The sequence below is a fragment of the Myotis brandtii genome, unplaced genomic scaffold (assembly GCF_000412655.1).
Source record: "Myotis brandtii unplaced genomic scaffold, ASM41265v1 scaffold82, whole genome shotgun sequence".
NCBI classification, from domain to species: domain Eukaryota; kingdom Metazoa; phylum Chordata; class Mammalia; order Chiroptera; family Vespertilionidae; genus Myotis; species Myotis brandtii.
This window is the reverse complement of record NW_005371324.1, coordinates 5,048,254-5,071,641: the sequence shown is the minus strand read 5'-3', so window position 1 is coordinate 5,071,641 and position 23,388 is coordinate 5,048,254. Positions and strand designations below refer to the sequence as shown.

General features: G+C 42.2%; 1 pseudogene; it reads left to right on the top strand.

Moving 5' to 3' along the window:
* The first annotated feature begins 751 nt into the window (after nt 1-751).
* On the top strand, nt 752-2,106 carry LOC102248917 (annotated as a pseudogene).
* The last annotated feature ends 21,282 nt before the right edge of the window (nt 2,107-23,388 follow it).

The window sequence follows — 23,388 nt, the reverse complement described above, 5'->3', positions numbered from 1 at the left end:
CTGTGGTGAGGGGCAGCTAAAATTACTTTAAGACCTTCTTATAGCATCCATGACTGAAAATCTGGCCTACTCCTGGGCTAGGCTTTGCTTAGCCATTCCGAATGGGACTGGATATTAGAAATGTAACGGGGAAACGATGGTTGGAGGGAACCTCAGTGTAGCCTTTTGTGAGTCCTATGTCCCCGGTCAGTGCTTTGGTAATAGACAGGGAGCCAAATCCTCCCAAATCCTCAGCTCAGGCAAGTGGGACATAGGCTCTTCCCATATAGCAGCACCATCTCCCAAAGTAGCGCATGGGAACTATTATTTACTTAAGAGTTTAAGGTTTTCAAAGCAATAAAGCTTCATGGTTAAGGCTCTGAAACCAGACAGCCTGAGAGTAAATATTACCTCTTATTAGTTGTGGGACACAGGGCAAGTTAGCTCATTTGTTTGGCGTGGATTTAATGAACCAAAGTGTGCCAGGCACCAGGGATATAGCAATGAACCAAAGTCCTTCCCTCTCCTATATGCTAGTTGGGGAGATACACAATGAACAACTAAGTAAATATGTATATTTAACCATACATATTTGCTAAAGAGAAAAAATGGTGCTAAAGAGAAAAAATAGAGAGCAGAGAAGGGAGATAAGAAGTACCGGAGGTGTAAGCAGCCGCTGATGCCGCTGCCCTCACTATACGGCAGCTGCTGGTGAGCTCCCGTCCTGTCTGCGCTGTCGCAGCTAGGCCACCGGGCCAGGCGAGCTGAACCAATGCTGGACCTGGAGGTGGTGCCTGAGCGCTCTCCGGGGAATGAGCCATGGGAGCCATGGGAATTCACGCTGGGAATGCCTCTGGCTCAGGCAGTAGCCATTCTTCAGAAGCACCGTCGCATCATCAAAAATGTCCAGGTTCTCTACAGTGAACAGTCTCCTCGAAGCCCTGACCTCATCCGTTACCTGACGCAGGACGGGATCAAACTACTGTTTGATGCTTTCGATCAGGACTTACGGTGATTGAAGTATATGACTTGACTACAGTAAAGTTAAAATATTGTGGAGTCCATTTTAACTCTCAGGCCAGACCCCCACCACTGAGCAGATGGACCAGTCGCTCAGTGCAACCCACCAGGAGTGTCCAACTCCGCTGAGCCGCTCTTCCACCTCAACTTCAGAGGACTGTCTTCCTCTTTTCAGTGAGACTCGTGGACAGAGGTTCCCAAATACGAGCCCAGTTTTGCCCACGGTCTAGGTTCTCTCCAGATACCCACGGAGCAACTGTGAAAGAATGCACATCTACAGTGGAAACGGCCTTCAGGATACCAAGCTCCCATGATGCCCCTGAGCTGTGTCCTGGGCAATATGTACGCTGAGAGTGTCGTTGTTCTTCGAGATGGAACTGGACCCTCAGGTTTATGACTTCACCTACTTGCTGCAGGCTGTGGACCTGACCTGTTAGCAGATGGATGCCAAGATGCGGGTATTTGAACGTTCAGTGGACTTTGGGGATTCTTGCCAAGACGTTCTTAGCATGCTTGGTTCTCCACACAAAGTCTTCTATAAATCAGAAGATGAAAATTCATTCTCCTTCCCCCCATAAACAAGTTCCATCCAAGTGCAATGACTACTTTTTTAACTACTTCACTCTTGGAGTGGACATCCTCTTTGACGCCAACACTCCCAAAGTGAAGAAGTTTGTCCTTCACACCAATCACCCTGGGCATTATAATTTTAACATTTATCGCTGCTGTGAGTTTGAGATCCCAATGGCAATAAAGAAAGAAAATGCAGATGGTCAGACAGAAACATGCACAACCGATAGCAAGTGGGACCACATCCAGGAGCTCCTGGGTCACCCTGTTGTCCTTCACAGGTCCTCCTCCCCAGACAACACCAACCCATTTGGCTCCACATTCTGCTTTGGCCTTCAGAGGATGATCTTTGAGGTTATGCAGAAAAACCACATTGCCTCGGTGACCCTGTCTGGCCCCCCAAGGCCTGGTGCCCATCTGAAAACAGCAGAGCTCCCCTAGGGACATCACCACCCATGCCCCTCTCCCCCGTGGAACTGTGCATCACATCCTCCTCAGCGGGTCTTCATGTGCCACCTGTGGGTTTTCTTGGACATCTTGCCAATGTTGAAGGGCTGTTGTGATATTCTGAGATGAGGCTCAGGCTGGGTGCTCTGACATAGGATGAGAGACCCAGATATTCTTCTGTCTGCCTCAGCCTCCTGGTGCCAACAGGGGACACAGACTGCAAAGAGAAGCACAAACTCTGAGCCTTGATACCTGGACCCAGGAGCTTTCGGCTAACACGTAAGGAGGCAGGGTTCTGTCTCCCTATCCCACACACATTGGAAAACTTGTGTGACTGAGAACGCAGGCACCCAGGACGAGGACACGGTCCTGCATTTGGCCCAACATTGCCACAGAACCCTTAAGGCAAGCAGGTAGCATGTCCATAGTACTTGGTTGCAACTTTTGCACTACATCCACTTAAGTTACTTGATGAGCTGGCTGTTGCCAAGGTGGCCCACCTGCCCTTTCTTGTTCCTTTCTTGCACTCAATCTCTGCCAGGCCCAGTGGGCACACCCAACTGTTGAAACACAGCTTTCTTCCATCCCGGTACATGCCCAGGCCTGGTTCCCACCCTTCTTGGAGCCAGCCTTCAACGTTGCCTCTGCCCCACTATGCCCCATCCTGGCTGGTAGGGCTGCATGTTTCCATCCTGTTTGCCTCTTTTATTTAATGCCAACGTTTTAGCCAAAGGCATCTTCCTCCTTTGTTGTGTTTCAGCATTCCATTCTGCACTGTGGGCTGGCTCCCCTGCCCCAACCCTGGGCAGTGTCCCCTGGCTGGGCCCATTCATAGCTCAAGGCTTCTGGGGACTCAAGGAGGGCTGAGCTGCTCAGCCTCTACATGGGTCTTGCTAAGGAAAGTAGCATATGTGGTTTGAAAATATTAACCCTTTGAAAAGAATTGAGAAATGTATAATTTTATCCCATTTTTAATATTTTGGTCTAGCAACTTGTGATACATAGATGACAATTTTGTGAGTTTTTCAAACGTGTGTACAGATTTTTGTAAATATGACTTTTGTAATTAACTCATGTACAGCCTCATCCTGTACAGTTTAATGATGAATGTGCAGGGGACCTGCCCCAGGTTCCTATGTGATTCCTGGGCCTACGTCCAGGCTTGTGTGGCACTCTCATGACTTTGACCGACCGGTGTCTTCCCATTTGGACTGTGGCCTGGCCAGAGACACTCTCCCACCCGCCCTCTGCACACCCCCACTATTGGGTCAGCTAGGACTGATTTCGTTCTCCTAGAATGGGGGGACCTTCCTCATGTCCTGCCCACACCTCTCCTCCAATAAAGACCTATGCCTTCAAAACACACACACACAACACACACACACACACACACACACACACACACAAAGAAAGAAGAAGAAGGACGAGGAGGAGGAGGTGAAGGAAGTGGAGGAGGAGGAGGAGAAGAAGAAGAATTGGAGGTATATGACTGTAATTGTAGATAAGGTGCCTAGGGAAGGCTTCCTAAGAAGGTGATTTTTGAGAAAAGCACGTGAAGGAAGGGGACATGGAAATAATTGACGGAGAACATTCAGGAAGGGAAAGTGGCCAGCATGATGGGCAGAAAGTGGGGGGAAAAGGAGGATATAAGGAGGTCAGCGAAACTGACTGGAGGAAGCAAGGAAAGTCCAGAATAAGGTGAGGACAGAGAGGCAACCAGTCGTAAGGACTTTGTTCAACATGGGGTAGATGTTGGTTGGCCTTTACTCTGGGAAGCTACTGAAAGGTTTTGAGTTACACTTGTCACTCCTCCACTCAAAAACGATCACTCTGCTTGTTGTGTCTTAGAGCTGACTGAAGAGAGAGAGGGTGGAAGTCGGGAGGTCAGTCAGGAATCTATTGCAATAACCCAGGCAACAGAGACGATGGTTTATATTAATCAGCATCTCTGTCTTTTTCCTCATCTACAACATGGGGGTGGTGATGCTTACTGTTTCGGGTAGTGAGTGAGATGTTGCATGAACAGATGTGAAGTCCTTAGAACAGTGCCTGGCACAAACACATACGTTAGTTATTATATGGTTTGCTTTGAATTTCTCAATTATCCCCATTTTATGGATGTAGAAACTGAAGCTTAGAAAACTTACGTGACTTGTCTAGAGTCACAGCATCTTGAAAATGTTACAGGCATGACTTGAACATGAGACTTAAGCCTGTTGTTTTATAGTGTGACTGTCTGCTGGTGCTTTCAGGGGAGTAACTCACTCAAACTCATTCTAGCCACTAATATTTGCTCTGAGTCCGTTCATCAGCTTAACCAAATGGTCCTTAGCAAACCCTGGGCCACAGACAAGTAGATTTGATGGATGGAAAGAGATGGGGAGAGATTGAGAGGATAGGGGCATTCCTAATTAGAGCAGGCCCATTCTCAGTTCAGAGAGAATTAACATGAAATACTTCAGAAGGAAGATAAAAGAAAGAAATGTAGAAAGATGAAGCATGGGCATGTCGGAAAAGCAAAACAAGGAAAAGTACAGGAAGAGAAGCTAAAATTCTTTAGAGGCAAATTTTACCTTCTTCAGAATCCTCTTCAGGGCTGTCCCTATATTCCTTCTTATACCCTTTAATTTTCTTGAATAACTTGGCTTTTGATCTGCTCCAACTTTTCCACGTCTCTCTTTAGCATCAATAAAATGCATATGACCAATAATACTGAGAAACCATTACGAGGGCAGATGAAACACAGAAGGAAGTGGACCTAAAATTAAGGCCAATTGAAGGGTACGATCACTGTAGTTAGGAGCCAATTAAGAATGAGAGTGATTTTTTACTGAAATCAGCATGAGTTATTCATGCTAATTTTTTAAAACCAGGAACAGGAGACATTCTTTTCCTTCCAAATCACTCTTTCTTCAAAGGAAATATTACGCTGGGTTTTCTTGTTTTGTTTTGTTGCTTTATTTTTACGAAGAAAAAAAAACTTAAACTAACAAAAACATTCTTAATATAAATGAGCCATCTTTGTGTTGTGAACTATCACAACACAATTTTATGGTTTTTGCCAGTATCTACAGTACAGTCTTCACCCATGAGTGTGCACCCTCCTCTTCATTAGAGAGCTTAATGTGTGCTTATGTTCATTAACAAAGGTAATCCTGGCTTAATTAGTGTCCAAATTTATATATCCTCTCTTATAGAGATAAGCCCTTGGAAATTAATAAAAATGTCTTCTAATTTGTGCAAATCGCCAGAATCAGATTTGGTGTTAATTTTATGTGCATTAAGTATCTATTTAGAAAATGAAGAGAGCTTGGCTGCGGCCAGAGCATGCATGAATCCAAGCCAGACAAAGAAATCCTCATTCCTAATAAAAATGTGGGAAGTAGGGGGGGGGGGCGCTGCACACAGGGACAAGACCTTTTATTAATTTGATAGCATATGAAGCTAACAAGGCCATCCTCGAGTTATTTTATATCTTCTCCAGTTAAATGGAATCTGAAATGTAGAATCAGACACCTGGGGGTTGTGAAATGTCAGAGGATGAGCTAAATAGCGAAGCCAACATTAGTAGGAGCAAGTGCATTTTTGCTGGGCTGAGAAGATTAAAATAGGGACACCCCTTTCCCCAAGAATCCTGGACACCCAAAGAAGTACAAGAACCACAGAAACTGACATGTAATCATTTTGTCTTCATCCTTAATGAAATGTTAGATAATACCTTCCAAATCTTTAACAATAAAGCATCAGTTATATTTTTTAAAACTGATTTGCTCTGGTAAATGTAATTAGGGGATTTGAGCAGGCCAGCCAAATTTTAATTTTGGTAACACAGTCAATGGCTCCCCAAAGACCTTGCATCTTAGCAGTTACATCTGCTCACCTAATTGACAATGCTGGAGGGAACTGTTGTAATTTGTTTTCTTTGGAGTACATCAAACTCCTTTAAAATGTTTATAACTGCATGGTGTCAGGGACAGTAACTATATAAATCAATACCAGTTATTCTGGTGAGAATTTATAACTTCACATAAAAGACTGCCTTTTCCCATGGTACTGAGAGTACACTAATGTCTGAAAATATGGAACAAAATTCTGTTATGCTACTTGTCTAAGCAGGTCTGGGAAATTACTTATGCTATAGGGGAACCTCAACTGGAGTAAGTTAGAATGAGCAGGCAAATGAGAAAAATGCTTTTTTGTTGTTGAACCAGATAACCCATATGAACCATTGTATTTCTTGTATTCAAAGAATATCAAGTAAGTGCTGGTGAGGATGCGGAGAAAAAGGAACACTCGTGCACTGCTGGTGGGAATGCAGACTGGTGCAGCCACTGTGGAAAACAGTACAGAGTTTCCTCAAAAAATTAAAAATGGAACTCCCATTTGACCCAGTAATCCCACTTCTAGGACTATATCCCAAGAAATCAGAAACACCGATCAGAAAGGATATATGCACCCCTATGTTCATAGCAACACAATTTACAATAGCTAAGATTTGGAAACAGCTCAAGTGCCCATCAGCAGATGAGTGGATTAAAAATTGTGGTACATCTACACAATGGAGTACTATGCTGCTATAAAAAGAAGGAACTCTTACCATTTGCAACAGCATGGATGGACCTGGAGAGCATTATGCTAAGCGAAATAAGCCAGTAGGAGAAAGATAAATAGCACACGATCTCACCCATTTGTGGAAAATAATGAACAATATAAACTGATGAATAAAATAGGGCATATGCTGGGGGGTGGGGGTGGCCGGGGAGAGGTCAATGGGGGAAAAGGAGACATATGAAATATTGTATGTAATACTTTAAACAATAAAGAATTTTTTTAAAAAATAATATCAAGTATCTAAGAATTATCAAAAACAAAAATGCTCTCATTTTCTTTTCCATTTGACCAGTGAGTTTGTATTGATTTGACAGCCTACCCTACCATGTTTGAAAAAATAACTAAATTAGGTTAAATAATGTTTATAATTACTTGCATATTTAAATGTTAATTTTTTTATCCTTTGTTACTATCATCTGTTTTATATTTTTACTAGTAAAACTAGAACAAAAATAATTTAAGTAGAGTTTGAGTAACTTAAAGCATATAGCTAGAAAATCTTGTTTCTCTGGATTGGAAGAAATCAAGAAAGTTACTTAAACTATCTTCAATCAATTTTCCAGGATTATTTCAATAAACAGCTCCCAGAAGTATCATTTACGTCACAGCAGCGGTAAGAATGGTGCTCTCTTGAGTTGTGCAGTGCAAAGCCTCGTGTTTTCCCTCTTCTACTACTGTCAGAATGCAGGCTTCAAGGGCCCAATTCTGTCCACTCCACACAGTGCAAAGCAAAAGTTTCATTCAGACATGACCTGCCATTAGGAAGCCAAATGAGTCATTTGTTCTATTTTTCTGGGCACTGTATTATCTATTCCAGAGTTCCCATCTATGAATAGGAATAATAAATGAGGGTAGTAGGTTTACCCATTAGTATTTATTGAAAAAACACTACTATATGCTAAGCACTGTTATTTTAATTAATCCTTACAATAAATCTATGTAATAATATCACTATCTCCAGGGGATGATTCGGTTAATAAATCAGAATATGGATTTAGATCCAGATCTAGTTAACCCCAAAGTGCATGCTGCTTCCACTACATAATTTTACGACACTGCTAATGTAGGAGCAGGCTTTGATAAAAGGCTCTGGAACTTCCCCAACTGTGATGATCAACTGTCATGAAGATGATGCTACCATGTAAAAGAGAGTTTAAAGCATTGTCTAGATTTCCTAGTAAAAATGGTGGGTGATGCAGTTAATATGAAGAAGTGCATGGAAACTCTTCCAACGGAGATAGTGCCATGAAGATTGAGTGAACTGAATGCAAGGGACCCGGTGCAGAGGGGTGGAGGGGGACAGAGCTGTGCAGAGCTAAGGTAGACATGTGTGTAATGAGTCAGGGAACTGAGAAAATACAGATTGAAGTGACAAGCTCTAGACCAGGGGTCCTCAAACTATGGCCCGCAGGCCACATGCAAATACAAATATTGTATTTGTTCCCGTTTTGTTTTTTTACTTCAAAATAAGATATGTGCAGTATGCATAGGAATTTGTTCATAGTTTTTTTAAAACTATAGTCCGGCCCTCCAACAAAAACAGGATTTCAGGGGAGTAGGGACATCATCACAGAGGAATACCAACTGATTGGATCAAGGCCTGCAACCAGAAGTTGAAGAAAGGTGCCTTAAGAAGAGTTTGGGGCTGGAGATGGGAGAAAGGGGCAGTGTCTCCTGAAGGATTATGCTGTGTGCTGTTAAAAGATAAACTGGGGCATAGTAAACCTTTTCAGAGTTTATTTGAGCAAAAACAAATTCCTATGGGTCAGCGCCAAGTTGGAAATGGCTAGGAGTGCCCCCAACAGGAGCCAGGGGAAAGACGGAGAGAAAGCGCAGAAGCCAAGAAAGGAAATCATTTGATTGGCTACAGCTTAAAGCCTCGCTGGCTCTTTGTGACTGGCTGTCCTTAGCGTTTTGATGTCATAACCTTGAGGCATGTACAGGTTTGGATTTTAGTTCGCTTATGTAGACCAGGGCATTAGAGCCACCTCCATCTAATGGCCTTCTTCTTAACTTAATAACGTTCACCAATTCCCATTTTCCTTTTTCCTGGCTCACAGCTGGCCTACTTTCCCCAGTCTCTCTGGAAGCTACATGTGGCCTGTGGGGGTGGATTTGACCTTTGGAATGAGAGTGAATTGACAGGTACCACTTTGTGGATGAAATGGTTAAGATACATTCATGTCTCCTCCCCAGCTCCTTCCCCATCTGCTAAGTGAAGAAAGCGCCCCATTTCTAAAGGAAGGTAGAGCCATGGGTGAAAGGGGCCTCGGTCTCTAATGAGCACATGGAAATGAACCAATCAGAAGTTATGCACTGGGCTGTGACATGAGTGAGAAATAAACACGTATCACCAAAAGCCACTGAGAAGAGAGTTTCTCTCTTACAGCTGGGAGTTTACTCTGACCACAACGGCTTAGGATTAGGGCCTGGAGGAAAGCTGTGTAGACTGATAAAGGATGGAGAGAAGTGTCACTGAAACCATTTAAAGCTTTAAAAGGTGGCCAAGCTCACTGAACAAAGTGAGCCTCCACTCACTCAGTTATCCCACTTCCCCTCTGCAGTCAGGCAGTGGGTCAACAGTGAGAAGACAGAGAAGTCCTTGCCTTCATGAGGCTCCTATTCAAGATGTTCAGGTAGGAGGGTTGGAGAGAGAGATTAAAGTTATTGATGTTTCTGCCCTGACCGGTTTGGCTCAGTGGATAGAGTGTCGGCCTGCGGACTGAAGGGTCCCAGGTTCGATTCCGGTCAAGAGCATGTACGTTGGTTTCGGGCACATCCCCAGTAGGGGTGTGCAGGAGGCAGCTGATTGATGTTTCTCTCTATCCCTCTCCCTTCCTCTCTGTAAAAAATCAATAAAATATATTAAAAAAATAAAGTTATTGATGTTTCTAAAAAGTAATCAGTGAATTTTGGATGATGAAAAGTGCTATGAAGGAAATAAAATTGGGCGATTTGGTAAAGGTGAAAGGAAGGCTAGCTGCTTCAGCTACCGGTGGTTGGGAGGCCTCTCTGCGAAGTAATGTCTGAGCTGAGAACTAAATGACGAGAAGAATTCAGGCACAGACAGATCAGGGGAGAGAGGAAACAGCAGGAGCAAAGCCCTGAGGTGAAAACAAGCTTCGCCTGTTCACAGACAGACAGAGAGTATTGGTCCAGTCCAGGCGAAGGAGAGGAGAAGGTGAGGGGGACACGTGGCAAACCATGCAGGCCCTTGGAGGCCATGCACTGGAGTTGCTGAGATTTCTTTTTAAATTTATTTTAAACTCAATAGAAAGCAATTAGAGGTTTTTTTTAATATTACAGATTTTATACTCCATGTAATGGGACTTAATTTCGTTTTATATGATTATACATATTAAATGTCTTATACCCTGGAGCATCATTTAATTGTACTTTGAACTGAATTAATGGGTAGAGACAAGGAAATATCCCTCATTTTAAGGGGAAAAAAATGTTATGATGGAGAACCTCCCGTCCACACATTTTTCTAGAGGGTGGCAGTGATTCTGAACCTGCCATCTCCAAGGGAAGGCGTGTTGACCCCACAGCAGCTTTTGAAGACATTTGCAATCATTGTCAATGCCTTTATTGTTCCCTGTGTTATTTAAAAATAAAAAGCATTAGTCAAGTGTTGGAAAGTGTGTGGGTGTGGGTGTGTCAGGGGGTGGTTACTAGTCTTTCTCAGGCCACCTTACAATTTGTTTCATATCTTTAATTTTTCCTTTAGAGCATTATTTTAAAAACAACAGTTCAGAAGCCCTGACATTTTTGTGGATGGGAGTAAAATACCACAGTATATTTTAAATTGCAAATAAAGAAACAAGATGTTTGAGTCAAAAGGACAAATATGTTCGTGCCACCCTCCCTTCTGACAAGTCTGATGACCTTCTTCCCACAGATGGCTCTTAGGGTCAATTGTCTGCAGGATTCCTTCCTGCACGAGAACTGTGATGTGGAAATTTATATGCTGACTTAGGATGCTAAACTACCAGTGCACCTGTTGAAATGAGTTATTTTATTCCGTTGCAATCTGAGCACAAGGATGTTTAGTTCAAGGTTCTATGTTTGCTGTTTTTGTTTTTAAACTTGTAGACATAATGCTTGCATTAAAATTTGAATCATTGACTATTTTTTGAAAGGAAGAATTATAAAACCACAAGGTTTTTCAAAGCATGCCCCCATAAATCTCCTGCCTCATGAAACCTATGGTAAGTAATCGAGTCTTCCTTCGTAATCTATTTGTTTAACATCCATAAAGTTTTTGTCATGAGGCGATAGAAAATATTTTTCTCTTATTTTGTGTGTAAATGTGAATGAGTGTGAGTGTGTGTGTACACACATGTGCATATGTGTGTGTGTCTGTGTGTGAACTCTGTTAAGATATCTTGACAAGTAAATATCTTTTTAAAAATATATTTTTATCGATTTCAGAGAGAAAGAGAGAGGGAGAGATAGAAACATCAATGATGAGAGAGAATCATTGATCGGCTGCCTCCTGCATGCCCCCCTACTGGAGATCGAGCCCACAACCTGGGCATGTGCCCTGACCTCCTGGTTCTGAGGTGAATGTTCAACCACTGAGCCACACTGGTCAGGCGACAACTGAATATCTCTAAAAATTATCAGTGACACTGGCTGCCTGGTGAACCTCCTATTTCCCAGAGGCATGAGCCATAGTGAGTGAGACCCTGATAGCAGGAGAGAAGGCTCCTTGTGTGTCATTGACTGTCCCCACCGCCAGGCTTTGTGTCAAGAAGCAAATCCACATGCCTGGCTGTGCAGCCTGGAGACGTGGCTTGCTGCCGCCAGCACCAGACAAAGCAGCCAGAGGTGGGTCTCAGACCGGCCAGAGCCCCGAGGGTGATAACAGACATCTGAAGTGGTTTTTCATGTGCTGGGATCACACATTTCTACAATGTGGTTTGTACATTTCTAACTATGATTTTACTAGAGCCCTTTTGTCTGCCGTCCAACACACAAGAGATACCAGAATTATCACCAGAATGTCTTTGTTATAAATTTTCCTAGGACTAACCAAGGTCTGAGAGAGATGTGAATCAACCCTTATCAAGAAAGGGGCACCTTGCCTGCCCTACACCAACATTCCAGACAACTGGATGGATCTGTTAATGCATTTTGAAGGCTTGGCTCTTCTAGGAGCCTCATGTATGTTTTGAAAGAAGAATTATAAAACCACAAGCATGCCCCCATAAATATCCTGCAATACACTTTCCCTGATGTATTTTCCAAAGAAGATTAAGCACAGAAATGTCTTTCAAATTTTTCCAATATTTGCCATTTTTCCTATTTTGTTCTCTTCAGAATGATAACACCTCAAAGAAATCCTCAACAATTTAATTCAATTCCTAAGAATTAGGAAGAAGTACAAGACCATATGAAAATACATTATGCTTACAAGATATTTATCTCTAATGCAATTTATATTTCCTGCAAAAATATATATGGTGCCTATTGCTACCTTCAGAAATGTGAGTAATTTGATTAACATAGGAGGTTTTGAAGGAATGAGACTAGAAGTCTTGATTATTAATTACACCTATCACAAAGAAAATTCCCTCTAATGATTTATTAACCACTGCAGTTAGCCCAAAATGAGTTCCTACAGAAACTGGGTAAAATTACATGGGAAATTACTATTCTGTATAAACTAGATAAATTACCCCTAGTGTATGTACATGCCAAAGTAAATTATACCCAGAAAGTAGCAAAGAAAATAATGTAACTCATCACTCTTCCAACATGTGATTCTGATTTTCATATTTTAATCTAAGGGAGGTGATCAACCAGAAATCCTTTAAAAATTCCACTGGGTTTTCATCTAATAACCTACTTTATTGAGGGTGTGTAGTTTCTTTTGGAACTGTTTAAACATTCCCTTCATTATCTATGAATAACATTTTCCAGGATGAAAAATAACCTTTTTCTCAAACATTTTTGCTTTATCTAATTTTCTAAATAAGAAGATGCAGTCTGAATTCCACTGTTTACTAATTTTTAAAAATGGTTTTAAAACATAATAAAAATTGTATCTAAATTTTTATAGGAAAAATTAAAGATTTTATACAATTGTTTTCTTCTTTATCAAAAAAGGATAAATATAAATATAAAGTTGCAGGTCATGTTAATGGAGTACATTGCACATGCTATTCATGTACTATGGAATTTCATGTTGAAAAAAATTGTCTGGTTACAAGACAATGCAAGACAGTGCTATTGACATGCTTCCTACAGTTCAAATGTCATCAGAATTTAATATGAAAAATAGCTATAAACTTGGTTTTATCTACAAATTCATTTAATGATTAAAAATACACTTTATAAAGAGGAAGGAAAGAGTAGATTATTTAAAATTATGAATAACAAGGTTTTGGGGTGACAATTAGATTTTAAGGGTTTACTGTGAAGGTAAAATTAGAAAATTAAATGAACTTGTTTTACCAATGATAAAGTCTCTATCAATGTTGATTTATAAATGTTGATTATTTTTTTCCTAACAAAATTTATAGGATTTTTGAGAGGATTAAAAATATACGCGATGTGGCCATCTCTTTTCACTAGGAAGGTGCTACATTAACATTGTTTGTCATTATATTTCCTTCCCAAATTACTGAGTCTTCCTTAAAGTGGGATGTTCTGTAGCATGGACTGAGCATGTTGGAAACCCACTGAAGCTTCCTAGTAGTTAGCACCCACCCAGTAGTAAGATAAGAACCAACAGCAATGCCAGCCTTACAAATGTATGTTCACTCATCAAATGTGATCCATGAAGGTGAATCCATTTTGAAATATCAACATTAAAATAAACTGGATATGAGTGGAAGCATATACAGTGTTCATGGGTTGAAAGGATTAACATCATTAAAATGTCCATACTACCCAAAGCAATCTATAGATTCAACACGGTTCCTATCAAGATGTCAATGGCATATTTCACAGAAGTAGAAAAAATATTCCAAAAATTTATATGGAACCACAAAAGACCCCAAATAGCAACAGTGATCTGAGAAAGAAGAACAAGGTTGGAGGAATTACACTACCTGATAGCAAACTATACTGCAACAACATAGTAATAAAAACAGCATGGTACTGGCATAAAAACAGACATATACACCAGTGGAAGAGACTAAAGAGCCCAGAAATAAACCCATGCCTTTATAATCAATTAATATTTGACAAAGGAGGCAAAAACATACAATGGGCTACAAGATAGTCTATTCAGTAAGTGTTGCTGGGAAATTTGGACAGATACATGCAAACAAAAATAAAATTAGATCATCTTCTTACATCATACACAAGAATAAACTCAAAACGCTTTAAAGACTTAATGTTAGACTTGAAATCATAAAGATCCTAGAAGAAAAGAAAATAAAATCTTAGATATTTCTCCTAGCAATATTTTTTCTGATATGTCTCCTCAAGCAAGGGGAAAAATAAACAAATGGGACTACATCAAACTCAAGTTTGTGTGTGTGTGTGTGTGTGTGTGTGTGTGTGTGTGTGCGCGCGCGCGTGTTTTAAATCCTCACATGAGCCCACAACCTAGGTATGTGCCCTTGACCAGAATCAAACCTGAGACCCTTCAGTCCACAGGCCAACACTATCTACTGAGCCAAACAAGCTAGGGCAAACTAAAAAGTTTTTGTCAGCAAAGAAGCCATCAACAAAATAGGAAGACACTGAATGGGAGAACATATTTACCAATGATACATCTGAAAATGTATAAAGAACTTATAAACTCAACATTAAAAAACACACAATCTAATTAAAAAATGGACAAAGGACCTGAATAGACACTTCACCAAAGAAGACATAGAGATGGCCAATAGATATATGAAACGATGCTCAGTTCCACTAATTATCAGAGAAATACAAATTAAAACCACAATGACATATCATCTCTCTCCTGTCAGAATGGCTATCATCAATAAATCAACAAACAACAAGTGTTGGCAAGAATGTGGAGAAAAGGGAACCCTCATGCACTGCTGGTGGGAATTCAGATTGGTGCATCCACTGTGGAAAAAAGTATGAAGTTTCTTCAAAATAAAAATGGAACTGCCTTATGACCCAGCAATTCTACTTCTGGAAATTTATCCAAAGAAACCCTAAACACTAATTTGAAAGAATATATGCACCCCTATGTTCATTGCAGTGTTTTTTATAATAGCCAAGATTTGGAAGCAGCCCAAGTGCCCATTAGTAGATGAGTGGATAAAACAGCAATGATACATTTACAAAATAGAATACTCAACTGTAAAAAGGAAGAAAAATTTACCCTTTGCAACAGCATGGATAGACCTGGAGAATATTAAGCTAAGTGAAATAAGCTACTTAGAGAAAGACAAGTACCATATGATTTCACTCATATGTGGAATCTAATGAACAAACTGAACTAACAAGCAAAATAGAGACAGACTCATAGATAAAGAGCAGACGGCTCTGTTGGGGGGATGTGGGGTGGGGTGAAAGGATTGAGCAAAAAGATAAAAAGAAAGAACTCATGAACACAAACAACAATATGGTGATTGTGGTGGGCAAGGGGGAGTGGAGGTAGAAGAGGGTATAGGGGGGATAAATGGTGATGGAAATAAAATAAAATCCTATATAATAAAAGGCTAATATTCAAATATACTGAACAGCAGAACAACCGATCACTATGATGTGAGCTGACCACCAGGGGGCATGTGCAGAACATGGCGGGCATTGGCCGCAGCGGGATGGTGGAGCAGGTGAGCATGGGCACCAGACCCAGGCAGGGCACTGGTTGCTGTCATCGGGCAAGCCTCTGGTGGTTACTAAAAATTTTTTGCTCCCACACGCTGCGGTCCTGCCCGACACTTGCACCTACTGCCGGCGCCGGCCCCGCTCGCACCCGCTGCGAGCACTGGAGCCACTGCTTGCACCCACTGCCAGTGCCAGCCCTGCTTGCACCTGCTGCCAGCACCAGCCCTGCTTGCACCCGCTGCCAGCACCAGAGCTGCCGCTTGCACCTGCTGCTGGTGCCCAGCGCCGGTCCTGATCACTCGGTGCCATCAGCAGGTGCGAGCGGCTGCTGGCTCTGATCGCCCCTGAGGATTTCTCCACATCCCCCTGCTCCTGAGGGGCGATCAGAGCAGCAGCCGCCGCTCCCACCTGCTGACAGTGCGGGCCCTGCTTGCACCCTCTGCTGGCACCAGCCCCAATTGCTCTGTGTCATCAGCAGGTGTGAGCGGGGCGGCGCCATCAGTGCATGGGAGCGGTGGCAGTGGGAACAGGGCTGCTGGCAGACAGGGGACCAGGGGCCTTGGCCAGAGGGGCTGGGTGGGGTCACGGAGGATGGGCCAAGAACTGCCCCTGTGCCTACCACAGCCTCACAGCCCACAGTTCTTTTCAAAGTGCATGAATTCATGCACTGGAACCCTAGTTTAAAAATAAAAAGCACAGGTGACAACCTAAGCTTACAAATGTCATTTCAAGTGGGGCAGGGGCAGTCCTGCAGGATTGAACCCTTAACCCATGGAAGCCGATGCCATCTCCAGGGAGATAGTGTCAGAATTGAGTTGAATGTTGTACACTCAGCTCGTGTCGGAGAATTGTTGGAACTGGTACCAGAACTTTTAAAAGGCAAAGCTAAAAACAACCCCTTTGTGGCAGGATGGGATTTACTTTTCCAAGTGAACTCACTGACCACCTACTCTTGCAGCACCTAATTTAAATAAATTTTAAAGCTCCTTTCCAAAAAAAATATAATAAAAAAACAATGGTTGAATTAGCTCTTTTGGGTTGAAACAAATTTGGTCCACAGCCTGTTTTGTTCAGCCCACAAGGCTGTCTCTATGTTGCTTGTTAGTTCAGTTCATTTATTAGATTCCACATATGAGTGAAATCATATGGTGTTTGTCTTTCTCTGACTGGCTTCTTCATTTAGTTTTTTTTATACATATTTATATATATACACACACATATATATATATAACACAAACTGCATGTGACTTGCCTAATATATATACTACCTGACTCTTTATAGAAAAAAATTGGCAACCTATGATCTAGTTACTACAACTACAGGCAAAGTTGCTTCCTGTTTCCTCAGTTTAATAAAGGTGTTAAATAAATGTTTGCCTTAATGGACATTTGAATCTCCATTTTTAATATTTTACTGGGGTATATTTTATATGCAATGAACTATAGTACATGATTTATGAGTTTTCCAATGAAACTATCATCCCAATCAAGATACTAAACATTTCTATTACCTTTAAAAGTTTCTTCATGGCCGAAACTGGTTTGGCTCAGTGGATAGAGCGTCGGCCTGCGGACTGAAGGGTCCCAGGTTCGATTCCGGTCAAGGGCATGTACCTGGGTTGTGGGCACATCCCCAGTAGGGGGTGTGCAGGAGGCAGCTGATCGATGTTTCTCTCTCATCGATGTTTCTAACTCTCTATTCTCTCTCTCTGTAAAAAATCAATAAAATATATTTTTTTAAAAAAGTTTCTTCATGCTTCTTTGAAATCCATCCCTCCCTCCATCCCTTTCCCCAGACTGACCTGCTCTCTGTTATCATAGGTTAGTTTGCATTTTATAAAGTTTTACGTCAATGAAATTATAGAGCATACACTTGTCTGGCTTCTTTTACTCAGCATGATTTTGACATTCTTCTATTTGTATGTGTATGTGTGATATGTTCCATTTTATTGCTGAGCAGATTCCACTGTATGGGTATACCAGAGCTTGTTACCCCTTCACTTTCTGATGGACACTTTTTTCGGGTAAATATATGGAAGAAAAATTTCTCAGTAATATGGTAATTATACACTTAACTTTATAGGAAACTGCCAATTGTTTTCCAAAGTATTTGTGCCACTTTACATTTCTTACAACAATACTTGCCCCACATCTTTTAACACTAGCTATTGTCCTGTCTGTTTATTTGAGGGGGGGGGTTGTTTTTTGTTTGTTTTTAGCAGTTCTAGATGTATAATATTATATCATCGAAGTTTTCCTGACGGCTAAGGACAAGGATTCTCTCCTTGATCAAACTCTTGTCAGGCTTCTCTGAGCTCTTTCTTGATGAGGCCTCAATCTTAACTTATAAAAACTGCAGGTTCTTAGCACAAATGATTTTGTCCACTCTCCACACTAAAAGACTTGAACAAAAACTAGCATAGTTTCGCCCTAGCTGGTTTGACTCAATGGGTAGATATCGGCCTGCGGACTGAAGGATCTGGGGTTCCATTCCAATCAAGGGCACGTACCTTGGTTGCAGGCTCCTACCTCGCCTGGGCCCTGGTCGGGGCTCATGCAGGAGGCAACCAATTGAAATATTTCACTCACATCAGTGTTTCTCTCTGTCTTTACCTCTCTCCTCCATTCTCTCTAAAAATCAATGGAAAAATCCAGCTGAGGATTTAAAAAAACAAACAAACAAAACTAGCATAGTTTCTAACACCCCTAGCATGACCCTCAGCTCCCCCAAAATGGTAATAGGCAGATAGGGCCCTGAATCTCCTCTTATAAGCTATTTTAGCTAAATCTCTATTATAAATCCCTTCTCTGCCCTTTGAGATATAAAATTGTTTTCTCAATGACATCCTTGAAAGAGAGGTTTTAAATAAATATTAAAATCAGAAAACCTATAAAGGTAGGTACTGGTACCTGCACTTTTCTAATTTCGAAGAGCCATCTCTTCGAAATGCAAACATTCTGAGAGGTAATTCTCACCTTGCTCCCAATTCCTCTGGAAGGCTAGGGGCCCAACGTCATTGGGCTACTTGCTCTAATTTTCACCACTGTTTCCTGTCATAAAAATATAAGAAGTTTGTTCCTCTGGATAAATGCTGATTAACAAACTCAGATGGCCTGGTCACATTAACTAACCACCCCCTTCCTGTTTCTTATAAATTTCTACTTCCATGACTCTACTCAAGCCCCACTGTTCTCCCATCCCTATTCCCTTGGTCTCCCTTTAAAACATTTCAGCGTAAATCCATGTTGAATTACATTCACACCGGACTCTTTTCCCTATTGCAATACTATTACTGAATAAAACCTGTCCTCACCACTTTAACTAACATGGCTTTGTTTATCTTTGACGCTGATAATGTTGAGTATCTTTTTAGATGCTTTTTGGCCATTCATCGATCTTCTTTTGTGAAGTGTCTGTTTACACCTTAGCCTTGTATTATTGCCATCTTATTACTGTGTTGTAAGATGCTTCATGTATTCTGAATACAGGTCCTTTTTCATATGTATGTTGCAAATAATTTCTGCCAGTCTGTGGCATGACTTTCATTTTCTTCATGGTGTCCTTAGATGAGCAAAATGGTTTTTTTATTTTGATGAAATTTAATTTATATATTTTTATTTTATGGTTTTATATTAGTCAGGGTTCTCCAGAGAAATAAAACCAACAGAATGTGTGTGTGTAGATATAGATCTATAGAACATATATATCTATACATACATACATCCTGTTGGTTCTATGTCTATCTATATAGGTATGTAGAGATAGATAGAGATAGAGATAGAGATAGAGATAGAGATAGAGATAGAGATAGAGATAGAGATATAGATATAGATATAGATATAGATATAGATATAGATATAGATATAGATATACTAGGGGCCCAGTGTACGAATTCGTGCACCTTGAAAAGAACTGTGGGCCACGAGGCTGCGGTGGTCACAGGGGCGAGTCTCGGCCCATCCTCAATGCCCCTGGCTGGCCCCTCCTGCCGCTGCCTCCAGTCCCCCGTCTGCCGGCAGCCCCACTCCGCTGATGCCGCACCCACCCGCTGACGGCGCAGAGTGATTGGGGCCAGCCCCAGCAGCAGGTGCGAGTGGGGCCAGCGCTGTCAGTGGGTGTGAGCGGTGGCTGTTGCACTGATCACCCCGCAGGAGCAGGGGAAGGTGGAGAAGCCCTTAGTGGAGATCAGGGCCTGCAGCCACTGCTTGCACCCACTGATGGTGCTGAGTGATCAGGACCAGCGCTGGGCGCCAGCAGCAGGGGCGAGCGGTGGTTCCAGCGTTAGCTGCAGGTGCAAGCGGGGCTGGCGCCAGCAGTGGATGTAAGTGCCAGGCAGGACCACGGTGCGCGGGAGCAAAGAATTTTCAGTAACCACCAGAGGCTCGCCCCAATGACAGCAACCAGTGCCCCGCCTTGGTCTGGTGCCCCCACTCACCTGCTCCACCATCCCGCCAAGGCCGACACCCGCCATGTTCCACGCACGTCGCCTGGTGGTCAGCACACGTCATAGTGACTGGTTGTTTGGTTGTTCCACCGTTTGGTCTACTTGCATATTAGGGTTTTATATATATAGATAGACAGAAAGATTTATTTTATGGAATCGTCTCACATGTTTGTGGAGACTTGACAAGTCCAAAATATGTATCTTTAAAAAGCATAATGGTTATATCAAGTCAGGTCAAAGTGAACTAATAGGATAATACTAATTTATAATTAGTCTAACTCTATACAGTTTGTTTTCCCAGGATCTGTACACACTGAAATAAATTAGCCCTTGCTCCCTTGTCACCTGACCAAACTCACATTTGGCTGAAGACTGACAGCCAAGTTGAGGCACAAGGAAGAAATAAAAGAGAAGGGCCTCGGGGTTCTGATATTTAATGGAGATGCTGTGGAAGCCTTGGATAGAGGCAGCAGGATGTTAACAGTGGGGGATGAGAGGGACGGAGGGCTCTTTATCTTGTGGCATTCAGAGCCCATTTTATCACATAAACACGTAAGTCCTGGCGCTACATGAAAGCACTAGTTTCATTACTTCGAATAATTTGTGAATAGGAACAGTAAGTAATTCCTGGGAAAAAATCCAAAAGGTACATTTCATAAGAGGCCAATTTTCTCAAATCATAATCTTAGATATTCCAGAAAAGGGAAATTAATCAAAGATACATCCTTTTAAAAATAAAAGATTTGAGCTGTACAAATGTGGGTCACATGCAAGGTTTTCTTCATTGAATGGTGGGTGAATGTTCAACATAGCAGAGTTGTTCTCAGGGAGATGCAATTCAATGTTAACAACATAATTCTCTTTTAATACATATTCAACGACCCTCAGCACGTACAGGAGAACCATCTCTGGACGAGGATACTTTGCATCAAGGTTTGAGTCCTGGTTGTGCTACAGACACAGAGCAAGCTGCTGAAGGACAAAACATGGCCCCCCTCCCCAGCCCCCATTCTTAGCTGATCCCTCCACAAGCCACCTTCACACTTACCATTGTAATGAATTAAGAATAAATACTACATCCTTGAAAGAGAGGTTTTAAATAAATATTAAAATCAGAAAACCTATAAAGGTAGGTACTGGTACCTGCACTTTTCTAATGAGAAAATTCAATGCAGGTAAATTAAGTGGTTTCCCAAAGTCACACAGCTCGTGTAAGTCCAGGAGTAGAACACAAGTCTCATTTCCAAGCCACGCTTTACACATTACATTACTTTTGTTAAAAACGAACTTCTCTTTCCCACCACTCATTAGATCTTATTGAATACCTAAAGTATGCCAGGCATTATGCCAAAGCTGCACCTGCACTGGTGAATTAGACATAACCCTTGCCCACATAATCCTTGCCCTAAGAAGGAAGAAGTCTGGCTCAGTGGATAGAGCATCGGCCTGTGGACTGAAGGGTCCCGGGTTTGATTCTGATGAAGGGCACATGCCCAGGTTTCGGGCTCGATCCCCAGTAGGGGGGTGTGCAGGAGGCAGCCAATCAATGATTCTCTCTCATCACTGCTGTTTCTATCTCTTACTCCCTCTCCCTTCCTCTCTGAAATCAATAAAAATATATTAAAAAATAATTTAAAAAAAGAAGGAAGAAGTCTGATAAGGAAGAAGACGTGAACAAATGTAAACTGTGTGCCTCTGCAATTATAGAAACAACGCGCCCTGCAGAGATATCTCCCAAGACCAGCAAGTACTCCTAAGGCGCCAAGACGGAGTTTAAATAAGTCTCATTAGCTCCTGCAGGTTTGAGAGCTAGTGACACGGTCTTCAATGATAAAAGATAGTGTTGGACTTGCATAGTTTTGACTGGCATAGTTATCTTTGCCAAAAATTTGCATGACTTGCTAACTAGTTTTACCTGAAAATCTCAATTCTGAGCTTTTTGAAAATGTAGATGAAACTGGCCCCACATTGCCACATGGCAGTAATGGGCTGGAGCTGAGCGGTCGTTTTCCCTTTTTGATAATAAAGCAAATTGGTCTCCGGTTTACCAGGGGCCACCTCTCGTTTCACTGACTTAACCTACTTTATTCATTTACTTTACCTGCCTGGCCATCGGCCAAATGTTCCTCTTCTCAACTGGTTACCACTGCATTAAACCCTAAAAACTCTAAGTGATTCCATCGAGTCCTACAGGAGAATTCTTCTGCAGAAGAATGTTTCTAAGATCCAAGTGAAGAGAGCATGCTCTCTAAAAGGAATATAAAACTGTTTTTGCAGATATGATCTTTCAGTGTTTTACTTATTTCCCATAAGATTCAGCTATAAGTCCATGGAAAACTGAGTGGGAGTGTGTATCACTCAGGGTCCAGTGGGAAAATAGCAGCCACCTTTGTGATTTTAACCGAGAGAATTTAATATTAGGAACTGGTTAAATAGGTATCGGAGATTCAAGAAAGCAAAAGGGCACACCGAGGTAATACAGAGAAAGTAACCATTGTCCACAGGGCGTGGGGAGAAAGGCTTGGATTTTTACAACTTAGAAGCCTGAACGAGGAGACCCACAAAGCTAGGACTTGACCTCTGAGGAGGGTGCCCCCCACCTGCCTCTGGCACCTCTCAGGGGGGTTGGTAACCACGGGTGTCGCTGGGTGAAGTGCTATCACTTAGACACACAGAGCAGCGTATTCTCACCTCCCGCTGGAGCTCGCTATGGGCAGAGCGTCCCAGCACCAGCATGTGAGTCGAGAACACAGAGATTTGGAGGTGAGAAGAGCTCACTAATCACACATGGACAAAATGTGGTCCTCAAATTGCCTTGCTTTGTAGCAACTGCGGCTTTGTTATAGGACAACTTGTAACTCTTGGCTTTTCTCCCCTCAGGTTGAATTTTCTCCCGGGATGGTCCTCAGCCCCTTATGCAAACACGTTTCTGGAAGATCGGCCAGACCCACAGGATTCTCAGACCTCTCTGACTCCCAAAGTAAAGACAGACAAACCTCAGGTTGGAGACCTTGCTACACAAATAATTGCAATATTAATTAAGGGTGTAGGCAGCATGCAGCAGTGAAGAATTCCAGGAAGAGGTGACATCTGACCAGCACCTAGAAGGACAATTCGGAGTTCACCGGGGAAGAGGAGTAAGCAAGGGGAAGTGGGGAAGGGCAGGGGCAGTGGACACATGAAGCAACCTCATCTCCCGCTCCTCCCTTCCATTTTCTCCTCCAGGCAGAGCAGGTTGCTGTGCTGCTGCCTGCAGCCCTCAAGCCTTGTGGCTCGTCCTGCCTTTGCATGTGCCGAACGCTCCCCCGCCTCTGCCCTGTCTGCCCCCTGGTCCTCTTTGAAAACCCCTTTTTGATGTCACCAGCCCGGAGGAATCTGTCCTGCATCCACAGGTAGAGTGACTCACCCTCTTTGAAGCTGCTTCTTTTCTATGGCTTCCATTGTTCAACTTATGCAATCTAGTCATTGTTCTAATTCTGCCTTCCCAGATATATAATAAACATTTTTGAGAAAAAAATGTTTTCATTTTAAATATCTCCTCTGTTTGATGCTTGATATTGATCACTGT